The sequence below is a fragment of the Helianthus annuus genome, chromosome 7, assembly GCF_002127325.2.
Source record: "Helianthus annuus cultivar XRQ/B chromosome 7, HanXRQr2.0-SUNRISE, whole genome shotgun sequence".
Lineage (NCBI taxonomy): Eukaryota > Viridiplantae > Streptophyta > Magnoliopsida > Asterales > Asteraceae > Helianthus > Helianthus annuus.
In genome coordinates this window covers 31,042,150-31,055,901 of record NC_035439.2, presented here as the reverse complement: position 1 = coordinate 31,055,901, position 13,752 = coordinate 31,042,150, and positions in this window count along the sequence as shown.

Here is a 13,752-nt window from a genome sequence, read left to right as displayed (position 1 = left end):
CGCATTTTGACCAAAACTTTGACTCGACACTACACCTAGCTAACGTGGTAATCAGCGGCTATAATCACGAAGGATTATAACTATCGTGATTACAATCACATTTCAAAGTTCAATGGAACTTTGACTTGACCAATTGATGGTCAAAATCGAAAGTCAAACTGTTGGCCAAACGGTTTGACTTTCTGCACTAACATAAAGATAAATCAATAAAAGAAATGAAAGAAGGCTCACTTAAGTCCTTGCTATCTTTTCTACAAAGAAGACAAGTCCCAAATCAGCTTGAGAAGCTCCATAGCAGATATGAGAGGAGAAAAGAGAGGAATGAGCAATGAATGAGTGAAAGGAGTGGGTTATATATAGTTTTTCGCAAACCGTTAGGATCGTTTCTTGGAGAGGAGGGCATGATCCAAGCCATACAAGTGTTAAGGACTGATTGGGGGACTTGGAAAACACACTGTTGGTGCAGTCATCTGTCGTCTACGTCTAATGTCGAGTCCTGGTTGCGATGCGGATCTGGTCGAGCATGATGTCATCATGTTTAATGATGACATCATGTGACATCATCATTTAGTGCATCATTACATCAATATTCGAAGTACAAGAAAAGAATAATATGATCATCAATCAGTAAACGACAAAGGAAATCATAAAAGGTGATTTATGATTCATTTAGTTGTGATTGGACCTTTGGATGGTCCTATGAAACATCACCAACTTATGATCAAATGAGGCTTCACCAACTTATGGTCCAATAAAGTGTCACCTATCAAATGTCCAATGAGAAGCCTTCACAAGATGACAAAAGTCTCAAGTTAGTCAACCTTGTGGAACCGCCTATTCGGAAACATGTGGAACCGCTTTTACGACAACGGGTGGAACCGCTTTTACGACATTTGTTGGAACCGCCTTTATGTCATGGTCATTACGAGAGATTCCAAGCAAGTATAAATAGGATGCTTTGTCAATTCATTTGTAATGTGGTTCAGATTTGCTACCGAGGTGCTGCCGGTATTTCCTTGTACTGTAAACTTTGTAAAATCAATATACAAGAGGATTATAGTGTGAATCTAGCTGTGTACGCATCTGTTTCTTTGTTTCCGCCTCTGAAACAGAGTTGAGCTCTTCCGAACGACTCGTTTAGGTCGGAGTCCGATCCTACAATTGGTATCAGAGCCAAGGAGGAGGAGATCTCGCATATACAGCTCGTTGTTCATCATTTTTCTGCTTCTACACCTTTCTTTTTCGAAAAACGCAACTTTTTACGGTCAAAATCGCTTCAAATTTACATATTGTGTGCGGAATCATGATTTAACAAAACCTGGAAATTTTCAGACCTTAATTCGGCTTAAATTTGGTTAAAATTGAATTTTCGCTCTAAAAGCGGTTCGTGTTTGCTGACGTCATTTCTGGAACCGCTCGAAAATATAGTCTGGAACCGCTCGAAACACCGTCTGGAACCGCTCGAAACACCGTCTGGAACCGCTCGAAATACATTGACATAAAAGCGGTTTGACATTCTGACCATATAAGCGAACTGACAAGATGTTGAAAAAGCGATCCCACCGTTTGTGAACCGCTCATAGGAATAACTTGAACCGCTCATTGGGTAACAAATTGAGAACCGCTTATTTGATATTTGAGAACCGCTCATTAGACCATACGTGGCTCGCTCATAAGGCATCGTTATAACATACGTGGATCGCTCATTTGAACTGTTATTGAATTTAGTTTGAACCGCCTATAAGAACCAATCGATGTGTTGTTGATAACCGCCCAAACAGTCAAAGCAAAAGTATTAACTACCGCCCCACAGTTTGACCAATTAAAACATTCTTTGCACCGCCAATTAAGTCAAATCCACCGTTCTTCATTAATGTTCACCGACCCACTATAAGCTTGCCGTCCATTTAATATGTTTGGCCCAATTATCTGTTAGAAAGTTGGTTGATCACTTTTAAGATTTATTCTTTTAGTGTGCCGACCAAATAGATCCAATCAATAGTCAAATATTTCATAAAGTTGTCGGATACATAGGTTGTCATTGTTTGCCGCCCAAAAGTGTAACCATGTGTTTCATTGGCCCACCTTAACGGCCCAATCAAGGATTTTTTGAGATCTTCCAATATAATCAATTTCATATAAGCTTTTAAGGTTCAAATATTAGAGTTATTGTAAGGGTGATTTTCAGTTTACTTGGGATTTGATCCGAGTTCAGGTTGTTTGAGTTCGATTTCGTTCCAAGTCATGTGATTTTGCCAGGTCATTGAAAAGGTCAGTGTGTCAACTTTCAGTTCACACAGTCTGCAGTTCAAAGGTTTCAAAGGGTCAAGTCGGTTGAATTCGATTCGGGTCAAAGTAGTTCGCGTGTTTTGATAAAATCTCACGTCAATTTCAGTCTGTACAGCGTATCAACACTCAATCCGCACAAAATTGATCATCAGTTCGAGTACCAGTTCGTTTCCATTATTTGATAAATCTTTAAACTGATTGTGGTTTTTGTTTGTATGTTTTCAGGTATTGCTCGAAGTATTATCTGATTCTTGAAGCATGGTTTCTGATTTTTACAACGCGTTTGCTACACCGAGTACTCCAGCCGCGATTGCTCAAGCCATGAATCTTGAAAATGAGACGGGAACCACCCAGAAACCCCCGAAACTTATGAGTATTGAAGAATACTACGGGTGGAAAGATCGTTTTGAAAACTGGGTTCAGGCAAATCATCTCAGATCGTGGGAATGCATTTTGAAGAAGTATTCGTTACCGAGAACAGAGATGAATGTTGTAAAAGAAATATCCGAATTCTCAGATCAAGAACGTGCAATGTACAGAGCAGAGAAAATGATGATCAGTTTATTACAGCAAGCGATTAAAGAAGATATATTCATTCTGTTAGAACACGACAAAACTGCTAAGTCGATATGGGATGCTCTTAAAGTCAAATTCGAGGGAAGTGAGAGCATGGTTAAAAGCAAAAAGGCATTACTCAAGAAAGAGTTCGATCTTTTTAGCAGTTTACCAGGAGAGGATACTAAGGCGCTAATTGAACGATATTGTCACTTAGTGAGATCATTAACAATGATTGGTGTTGATAAACAACGTGAAGAGTATGTGGATAAATTGGCTGACGCGTTACCTCAGAAAGAGTGGGGAACGTATTTGATGATATTGAAAAACACGGGTGTTTATGACGGACTGACAATTGGGCAATTTATTGAAAAATTAGAGGCTCAGAATCTTGAACAGCAAAAGATCGCTAGGATGAATAATCCTAGTGGTCAACAGGATGTTAAAATGTACTATAAAGGTAGTGTTCCAGTTTCTGAAGCTGAAAGAAGTCCAAAGATTCAAACCGCCTTTAGTGCTGGAGATTCATCTGAGAAAGCTGATCAGGGTTCAAACAAGAGCAGCAGCGGGTTTTCATCGTTTCCGAGTGTGAATCCGAAAGAGACTAACACAAGCTTTCAGTCTCAGAGTACGAAAACCGGAAATGGATACATAATTCAGTGCAACATAGCTCTCAACCTTCCAGAAGGTCAAAGCTTCTCTGAAGACACTGCTAAAGACCACATGGCACTACTGGGTTCAGTTCTGTTATCCTATGAAGGTCTAGTTGCTGGTCGGATTGGAAATCCTATGCTTACCAAAGAGGATTACGACCAAATAGACGCCGAGGAAATGGAACTTATGGATATCAAATGGTGTCTAGCGAGTGTTCTTCGTCGGGCTGAGAAATTCAAAACCATTACCGGGAGAAATGACTTTCTTGATGCACATGTTTCTACTTTAGGTTTTGATAAATCTAAAGTTACGTGTTTTCGTTGCAGGGAGAAAGGCCATTTCAAGCGGGAATGCAAAGGAAGAGAAGCTAGCGGAGCACAAAATCCATTTGGGAAAGATGATTATTACCGCAAAGCTATCTATCAGCAAGTCGGTCGATCCCAAGAACCTCAAACAGCTCACGGAGGAAAAATAGAAGATCCGAAAAGAGCATGTTTGGTAGATTTCAGCTGGAGTGATTTCATATCATCTGAAGCCACAGCCGCACGCATTGTTGATCAAGATGATGAGAAACTACCAGAAGGTTTTAGTTGGGATATGTTTGTTGATGAGAATGGAGATTATAAAGCTTTCATTGCAAAGATCGTCCGAGAGCCAAATTTGTTTGCTACTTGGATGAGATTTATTGGAGAGAATGTATCAAGTGGAGATGAAAAATCTGTGTCATCTGATGAAAGTTCAGATGGTGTTGATGATAAAATTTCTGAAAAATCTGGAGAAATTTCAACAGATTCAGATGAAAATGTTGAATATGCAGTTAGTTCTGATGAGAGTGTTCAGAATGAGATTGGTTCAGAAAAGGCTGTTGTTTTTGATAAATCACCAACTGTTTCTGATTTATCTGATAATGAGTCTGAAAAATCTGTTCACTTTGATCAATCACCAGTTCACAACAGCAGTGATGATGAGGGAGAAAAACTTATAAATGTTGCTAAAACTCATCTTTCTCCTAAAAGTTTTCATGTTTATTTTGCAGATTGCATGGAGAAACTGAAGGGAAAACGAGCTGCTAAAGAACAACAAACTGAATCTGAAGGCGATGAAACTGAATCTGAAGGCGATGTTCAAAATGCTGAGAATGTTGCTGAGAAGATTACTGAAAAGGTGATCGAAGTGGAAAAGGTGATCGAAGTCGAGAAAGTGGTAGAAGTTGTGAAAACAGTCGAAGTTGAAAAAATTGTTGAAGTCATCAAGCCGTGCGAGAAGTGCTTGGAAGATTGCAAGAACTGTGCAGCTAAAGATGACATCATATCTGAGTATGAAAAGAAGAAGGAGCAGTTATTGTTCAACCTCAATTATGTGAAGGAATCGTACGACGTATTGAACAAAACAGTAACTGGTCTACAAACAACAAACACTGAGAGAGAACAGGCGCTGACAATGATGAATGCAACTTTAATGTCGAAGCAAAAAGCGATAAACTTCTACATTGAAGAGAGTGCCAAATGGAAGCAGGAGTTGGAAACGGAAAAGATAGAGAATGAGAGAATTAGGAGGTTATTGTTAAGCTACACTACTTCTGATTATCTCATTGATCGTGTTTATCCAACTGTTGCAGGTTTAGAAGCTTTTCGAGATGAGAAGCAAAAGAAGAAGAATGACTGTGGTAAGAAAACGACTGTTAGCTATAACAAGTGTCCACCTCCAATTTGGGATGGGTATTCACCTAGGAAACCAAATGAGGAACAACTTGCAAAAGCGGTCAATATACAGCTTAAAACCGACACAACTGACGTTTTACCAGAAAACATTGATGTGACGTTTACCTCGTCCGATACTGATCATGAGTCTGAATTAATCAAAAAGGTGGTCGATCAGGTGTTGGACACTGATGAGGAGACAGAGTCAAAGTCTGAGTCTGGAGGGTCTAAGTCGTCAGTCAACAGTCAAAATTCGTCGGTTAAACGGTCTTATAGTAAAGAATTTTTGTTATCAAAGGCAGATTTGGATGATGAAACATTCGAAGTTGTTTATACTTTGAATGGTTCTGACAAATTATATTACAACAAAGAGTTTCCAATTTTAAGTGTTAAAACGGATCTAATCAACAAAACTTTTAAACTAGTAGAGATTAATATTCCTGAATTAAAAGTTTTGAAAAGTTTTGAAAAACCTAAAAAATATACTTCTAGAGTTCAGCAACGTTTAAATAAGAAAAAGGGCAACAATTCTGGTTCTGGTTTTCAAAAGAAACCTAACCAAAATCGTAGCTACAAAAAGAAAGGTCTTGGTTTTATTCCACCAGAAAACCATAAAAATAATAAAATTTCTAAAACAAAAACTGAATTTGTGTCAGGTGGAAGTTCGGATGAAGAACAGAAGAAACCGTTCTGGAAACAGTCAAACCAGGAGTTTCTTGCTGAAAGAAAGAGAAATGGAGCTGAAGTGTTTTATCAAAGAGAGACTCGTACCTGTTACAGATGCAATGAAGTTGGTCACATTGCATGGAACTGTACACAGAATACCAAAGCAAAACAGGGAGTGTCTCAGAAGTTGAAAGAGAAAGTTGTTGATGTTGAACCACCGACTGAAAAACTTAGAATGTTTGAGAATTCAAAATTCGAGGTTGGTGAATGTTCACAAAAGAACAAGTATGAGAAGAAAGGAAAAGACAACCAGGTGTGGGTTGCGAAGAAAGATGATGTGATTGTCGGCGATGAATCTGGTTCCACAAAGCCAGAAGAGCCACAAGTTGAGAAAAAGATCTTAGTGAATGATGAGGAGTTTCCATCATTGAAGTTTGACGAAGTAAAGAAGAAAGTGGGAAAAACTGAGATTTCAAATCAGTTCTACAAAGAAAAGAATGATTTTGATGTCGAGAAAACATTCAACGGGAATGTTAAGAAAATTTTTGGGAAAATGTTGAGTGGAAGAGCAAAGGGGGTCAAAGATTTTTACGCTACGAAAAAGGCTACATATAACCCGACTGCTCAGGAGTTGAAATCCATCAAGTCTGAGAAGACTTGGATGGATGTTTGTTTTCCATGATAGTCTTAGGACTACGCCGGAGATCCCAAGTTTATATCGTGGATCATGAATCGGCATCTTTCTAGTATTTGAGAAGTTTGAATGTTTGTGTTTAATGCTTGAATGTTTTTGTTTACAGGTTGAAGGACTATGCCGGAGCTTCCAAGATGGTTAGTGTGAAGCAGGAATCGGCATTCTGGTTGAAAATGGTAATGTAGAGGTCACATTCCTACAAGTGGTAACCATTGTATCTACAAGTGGTAATCTTGATCCCACAATTGGTAATTGTGGTTAAATTTTGAGATGTTTGGATACTTTGAAGTGTTTACATTTACAAGTGGTACAGAAGGTTCTTAGAGGCAAATGGTAAATCAGGGACATTAATTTGTACTTGATTTACTATTCATGATAAAAGATAGACAAGATGATGAACCACATCCCCGTTTTAAAATTGATAAACCTACAAGTGGTTGATATCAACACAAATTCATTTTCCGGAAAAATCATTTTGATTAAAACAAACTTAAGTGTTTTGAAATCTAAATGAGAAAATGATTTGTGATAGGGGGAGTTCAGATTGTTTATGCCTAGTGAATGGCGATTTGATGTGATTCAGTGTCAGTTGTCAAGTTTCTGTATAGTTTGTTTTACTTTTTATGTTTCTAGTAGGTAAAATTTAGAAGTTTTCAAATTTTCTTTAAAATGTGTTTGCATTTTAGGGGGAGTAGGGAAATTTCAGAAAATCCAAAAACATTTGAAAATTTGAAAAAGCCAAAAACATGATAAAATTCAAAAATGAGTTTTGTTGCGAAAAAGAGGAAATGATAGTACATCAGTGGACTATCACAACACGCTAAAGAATTGGAAAGTTAAAAAGTGTTAAACGATCTTACTGCGGATGTGTCAGTAGATTTTCGCACATTTAGTAAATTGAAACGAGATATAAACCTAAATCAAACTTGCTTAATTTGTGGGTAACTATTCTTGGATATATGGGTAACCCCCGAAATCTTGTTTGAAAGGTCCCGTATTCTGAGATACTAGGTCTTTATACTCAGTGATATCTGGGGTATTATCCCGGGACTTCTGCTGTATGGAAGTACTGACCTAGTCCCCGGATAATACTTTCTGCTAAAGCTTTGAAACATAAGCTTCGCCCTCAGCATGCTGATGAAACAATAAAATTGATAGTCGCTGCTGTTGAAATGCAAAAAGATCCTCTAAAGGGGACCCACCAAAAGTCGAGCCGTCATCTCTCTGCTGAACGGAAGTTCTGACCTGAGCTCTCACGGTTTCGCATTTAACCCCTTTACAGATATCATCTGTGGTATACTCACCTGTAAGACTGAATATTTGGGATCTGGATACGGGAGTATATTCAAGTGGAGTGATACACAATTAAGTTTAAGTCTCTAAAACATTAATATCGTATCTCGAATCGATTGAAATTTGTGTTGAACATTTAAGTGGACAAACATACTGACAATCTAGGTAAATTGTTTAGAACTGAGTATGTTTAAAGCTTAACGGTGTTGGTGATTTGTCTCAAAACTGATATGATCCTCTTGCACGAGCTCACAAAAAATATTGTTTGTAAATAGTTTATTTCTGCATTTTTAGTTTCTTTATTTCAAAATACAAAAAGATTTTTGGTGTGTTTTAGCATAAATTTTTGAAAATTCAAAAAGATTTTCGACAACTGTTGTTGAATAGCTGATTTTCAAAATTCCGAGTGCTAAACATGATGAGCAATTCTTGAGGGGGAGTGTTTGTATGAAATTAAAATGTTTTCATAATCTAACCTTTTCAAGTGGTTCATCACAATCTGAGTTTGTTTTGAATGAGAATCTGGATTGGTGCAAGTTCATATGTTTGATAAATGTATGTGAAAGAAATTTACTCTGAGGTAGAGTTTATGCAGGAAAGCCAGACGTCGATCCTGAAGATGTTGCTGAAGATCAAAGGAATGCCAGCAAATCGAGAGGGGGAGTCTGAAGATAGAGAGAGAGAGAAGACCAAAGACTGATAAAGACTGAAGTCGTTGAAGACTCGACACTTTAGACTCGTCAACATCTGAGGGGGAGTCTGTTGGTGCAGTCATCTGTCGTCTACGTCTAATGTCGAGTCCTGGTTGCGATGCGGATCTGGTCGAGCATGATGTCATCATGTTTAATGATGACATCATGTGACATCATCATTTAGTGCATCATTACATCAATATTCGAAGTACAAGAAAAGAATAATATGATCATCAATCAGTAAACGACAAAGGAAATCATAAAAGGTGATTTATGATTCATTTAGTTGTGATTGGACCTTTGGATGGTCCTATGAAACATCACCAACTTATGATCAAATGAGGCTTCACCAACTTATGGTCCAATAAAGTGTCACCTATCAAATGTCCAATGAGAAGCCTTCACAAGATGACAAAAGTCTCAAGTTAGTCAACCTTGTGGAACCGCCTATTCGGAAACATGTGGAACCGCTTTTACGACAACGGGTGGAACCGCTTTTACGACATTTGTTGGAACCGCCTTTATGTCATGGTCATTACGAGAGATTCCAAGCAAGTATAAATAGGATGCTTTGTCAATTCATTTGTAATGTGGTTCAGATTTGATACCGAGGTGCTGCCGGTATTTCCTTGTACTGTAAACTTTGTAAAATCAATATACAAGAGGATTATAGTGTGAATCTAGCTGTGTACGCATCTGTTTCTTTGTTTCCGCCTCTGAAACAGAGTTGAGCTCTTCCGAACGACTCGTTTAGGTCGGAGTCCGATCCTACACACACAAACCATCCCCTAGCATTGAAAAACTAGAGATCAAAACCAGCAAAAACGAGCTAAATGACCAAATTCAATGTTTCTGTCTGGCATGCCCACGCGCCCCGCATAAGATATGGCTAAGGCTTACGCGCCCCGCCTGGCCAACTTTGGCAGATTGGCAGTTTTGGTCCCTGCAGCTTAGAAACTTGCATTCCGGCCCATTTTTGACACGTTTAAGCCCTGTTAACCTCATTTCAAGGCTCTAAAATGAAGTTAAAGTATTGGGAACTCAAAACATGCTCAAAAACATCTCGGAAGTTAAAGTATTGACACGTTTAAGCCCTGTTAACCTCATTTCAAGGCTCTAAAATGAAGTTAAAGCATTCCGGCCCATTTTCGCGTCCCAGTCACTAAAATAAAAATATTTTAGTGTGTACAAAAATTTTGGATGTCCATATGTGGTCAGAACATAAGATATGCGCGAAAATGCAAACTTACACCGTTTTTGACACTTTTAGTCCCTAAAAGATCATATAAGCATGTTTTCGCACACCGAACCTATCAAAGCTTATTTCTAAGCCATGTTTAGGTTATATATGGTATGTTTAACTTATGATCAAGTTCCAGACTGTACGGTTCCATACGAAACGGCAGACTTTTGCAAGTTGACGCAAATAGTCCCTGAGAGCAAATAAACTTGTTTTTGCCATACCAAAGCCTTTAAAACTTATTTCTAAGTTATGTAAAGGTTATTTAAGGTATGTTAAGTTTATGATGATGTTCCGGAGTGTTTGTTGCGTTAAACTGACTGCGTTTACGCATCAGTTCGCGTATAACTTCCTAGAAAGCGATATAGAGTTCAAAATCGATCAAAAATCAACATGTGCATAAAATCAAACATAAATGACAAACATTGGGATCAAAACACACTGTTTTATAAATATTGTATTGTTTCAGAGTTTGCAAAATGATTACACAAGCACAGATGTCACAAGCGATATAGAGTTTAAAACCAATCTAAAACCAACATGTGCATAAAATCAAACATAAATGACAAACATTGGGATCAAAACACACTGTTTTATTCATATTGTATTGTTCAGAGTTTGTACAGTGATTACACAAGAACATATGTCACAGTCTCCCCTACTTTAGAAAATTTCGTCCCGAAATTTATTTAGAGGAAACTTGTGAGAATAGATGCGGATATTTCGCTTTCATCTGATCTTCACATTCCCAAGTAAATTCAGGGCCACGTTTAGATTCCCAGCGAACTTTGACAATAGGAATGCGCTTGTGTTTGAGCTTCTTGACTTCACGGTCCATTATTTCCACAGGTTTCTGAACGAAGTGCATCGTGTTATCAACACGAATTTCATCAAGTAGTATGTGGAGGTTCTCATCAGCTAAACAGTTTTTGAGATTGGACACGTGGAAAGTTGGATGAACATTTCCAAGTTCAGGAGGTAGCTCAAGTCTGTAGGCTACTTTTCCGATTCTTTCAACGATCTTGAATGGTCCAACATAGCGTGGTGCAAGTTTTCCTTTCTTTCCAAATCTAATCACACCTTTCCAAGGAGACACCTTGAGTAGGACGTGATCACCGACTTGAAATTCTAGGGGCTTGCGTCGTCAATCCGCGTAACTCTTTTAACGGCTTCTAGCTGTCTGAAGGTTATCACGAATCTTCTTGACCTTATCTGTAGTCTATAGAATGAGTTTAGGTCCAGTAAACTGAGCTTCACCTATCTCATTCCAGCAGACCGGTGAACGACATTTTCGACCATATAAAGCTTCGAAAGGAGCCATGTTGATGTTAGAGTGATAACTATTGTTATATGAGAATTCGATCAACGGTAGATGCGAATCCCAACTACCACCAAAATTAGTCACACATGCACTAAGCATATCCTCCAGTGTCTGGATTGTTCTCTCAGATTGACCATCTGTCTGCGGATGGTATGCTGTGCTCAAATTGAGTTGGGTTCCCATGGCAGATTGCATGGTTCTCCAAAAGCGAGATGAGAATCGAGCATCTCTGTCAGATATAATGTTCAAAGGAACACCATGTCGAGATACAATCTCATCAACACAGATTTTGGCCAACTTGTCAGCAAATAGATCCTCACGGATCGGCAAGAAATATGCTGACTTGGTAAGACGATCAACAACAAACCAAATGGCGTCATGACCTCTTTTAGTGCGCGGCAGCTTGGTAATGAGATCCATAGCAATGTTTTCCCATTTCCAAACCGGAATCTCTGGTTGCTCCAATAATCCAGAGGGATGTTGATGTTCTGCCTTAACCTTAAGACAAGTAAGGCATTTGGAAACATATAAAGCAATGTCTTTCTTCATACCTGGCCACCAATACTGGGTTCAAAGATCCTTATACATCTTGTCTGCACCAGGATGAATAGAATAATGAGACTTATGAGCTTCATCCATAAGCAAGGTGCGAAGATCGTCTATACTTGGGACCCACAAACGGCCCATGAAATAGAATATCCCAAAGTTTCTTAATTCAAGCTCAGGTTTAGTATGACATGGTAACTCTTTACCCATCAAGTCTTGTGTAATACAAGTATGTTGAGCCTGAATTATGCGGGTTTGAATGTCAGATCAAACCTGAACACAGTGAAGCTTGACACGTTCCTTACGACTCAATGCATCAGCCACGATATTCGCCTTACCAGGATGGTAGCGAATTTCGCAATCGTAGTCGTTTAGGAGTTCAACCCAACGTCGTTGCCTCATGTTTAGTTCTTTCTGATTGAAGATGTGCTGGAGACTCTTGTGATCAGTGAAAACCACACACTTTGTACCATACAAATAGTGTCTCTAGATTTTGAGAGCAAAAACTACAGCGCCCAACTCAAGATCATGAGTAGTGTAGTTTTTCTCGTGTACCTTTAGCTGTCTTGATGCATAGGCTATAACTTTGTTTCTTTGCATGAGAACGTAGCCAAGGCCTAAATTAGACGCATCACAATACACGACAAAATCATTGTTACCCTCAGGCAAAGATAGAATAGGTGCATCGCAGAGTTTCTGTTTCAAGGTCTGGAAAGTTTCTTCCTGTTTGGTTCCCCACTCAAAAGGTTTATTCTTCTGAGTTAGAGCAGTGAGAGGAACCGCAATATTAGAGAAGTTTTCAATGAAACGGCGGTAATAACCCGCTAGACCAAGAAATGAACGAACCTCGGTAGGAGTAGTAGGAGTACCCAATCCTTAATCGCACTGATTTTGGCGGGATCTACATGAATACCTTGTTCGTTGACGATGTGCCCCAAAAATTGAACTTCCCTAAGCCAGAATTCGCACTTGGAGAATTTGGCGAAAAGGTGTTCTTTCTTTAGGAGCTCCATTGTAAGACGAAGATGTTGCTCATGATCAGCTCGAGTCTTAGAATAGATCAAAATATCATCAATGAAAACAATGATGAACTTGTCCAAATAAGGCTTACAAACCCTATTCATCAAGTCCATGAAAACAGCAGGAGCATTTGTTAAACCAAAGGGCATAACAGTGAACTCATAATGACCATAGCGTGTACGAAAAGCTGTCTTAGGAATATCTTCTTCGAGAACTCGAAGTTGATGATACCTAGAACACAGCTTAATCTTTGAAAAGAAAGTAGCACCCTGTAGCTGATCAAAGAGATCATCAATGCGAGGTAGGGGATATCGATTTAAGCTTATTAAGCTCACGATAATCGATACACATCCTAAAAGATCCATCTTTCTTTTTCACGAATAAGACAGGAGCGCCCCAAGGTGAAAAGCTCGGATGAATGAATCCTTTGTCAGAAAGCTCTTGAAGCTGCTTAGACAACTCTTGCATCTCGACGGTGCAAGACGATAAGGTGACTTAGCAATGGGATTTGCGCCAGGCACAAGATCAATGCGGAACTCAACTTGGCGTACAGGGGGTAAACCAGGTAATTCTTCAGGAAATACCTCAGGATAATCCTGAACAACAGGGATATCTTGGATAGTCTTACCCTTGCCTTCTTCCTCTACAACATGTGTCAAGAAAGCAACATATTTCTTTCGTAGGTATTTGTGAGCTTGGGTACAAGACATGAGTTAAGGCTACTAGCAGGTTTCTCCCACGAACTTCTAAGATCTCACCAGTCGAAAGCGGTATACGAACCAACTTCTCAAAACATACCACCTCAGCATGGTACTTAGATAACCAATCCATTCCTACTATAACATCAAAGCTCCCGAGTTGCATCGGTGTGAGGTCAATGGGGAAAAGATGGTTATTGAGGTTCAACTGGCAATTTCGAAGAACCGAGTCGAGTACAACAGGTTCACCACTAGCTACTTCTACTGTCAAGGGCTTTCCTAGTTTCGTTCTAGTCATCGCAAGCAAAGGCGCAAATTCTAAGGACACAAAACTCTTATCGGCACCCGAATCAAATAGAACAGAAGCAGGATGGTTGCTAACAA